Consider the following 1,052-nt stretch of genomic DNA (forward strand, 5'->3'; position numbering starts at 1 on the left):
CAGAGTCTAGCTCCAAGAAGATTCAAAAGTACCGGCTCCCCAAAGCCCTTTATCCTTCTTAAGTCAGTGTTGTTTGCAGCTCTCTTGAAAACATGAAAGATGTTAAAGTCCTCTTTGCCTGCAGTGCTGGGTCCATGTCTCCAATTTCTGGACGTGGAAAAAGCCTCATTCAGTTCCCTGTCGTGTAAGTTTAAATGTGGACGTGAATAAGATCTCCATAGAAGAAAATGGAAAGAGGAAAAACTGGACTCCCAAGAGCCATATTTTTAGGGTGGACTCTTCATTGGGGATTAGGGGAGCAGCAGGAAACGGGAGTTGTTGAATCAGTAGTCAGAAAGGCAGGATGCAAGTCGGCATAAGGGTCTGTGATCTGAAAGCCAATAACAAGGCGTTTTAGAGAGGGAGAATGGAACATTTTAAGCACTTGGATTGAAATATTTTGAGTGAAATGGGGAACCATCGGAGGCTCCAGTTAACATTTTTTCAGGATTGCTCTGACTGATATGTTGAGAATAAACCGCCAGGCAAAGGTAGAAGCAGGGACTGTTTAGGAGGTTACTGCATTAACCACAAGAAAAAAACTTTCTCAAGATTCAAAATCCCTGATGGGGATGGAACTTCTGCTTCCAAATATGACCAGACTAAGATCCTATTAGGTAATGATCACAGCAGAAAAAAACTATAAAACCTGGACATAATACAAAAAAGCAACTACCTGACAACACTGAAATGCAAACAGAAGCAGGCAGAATCTGGATAGGAACGATAAGCTTGCTTGGTGGACAAATGAGACCTATACAAGAAAATCCTATCTCCATGGTGTTAAGCTTGGAGCTAAGTGTTCAGCATCTTGGGGTCAGCTCAGCAACAATAGGGGTGCACGTTGAAAACCTCAGTTTTGAGGCTCTGGGGAACCAGAGAAACTGAAGAATTGAAGACTGAAAAGACTGGGTAATTCCAGAAGGGAAAGAGCTACAGAGGGTATCCCCAAACTCAGTCTACCCACAACTCTGAGAGATCTTAAACCACACAGAACAGACTCAAAGCAGCTT

The sequence above is a fragment of the Choloepus didactylus genome, chromosome 2 (assembly GCF_015220235.1).
Source record: "Choloepus didactylus isolate mChoDid1 chromosome 2, mChoDid1.pri, whole genome shotgun sequence".
NCBI lineage: Eukaryota > Metazoa > Chordata > Mammalia > Pilosa > Megalonychidae > Choloepus > Choloepus didactylus.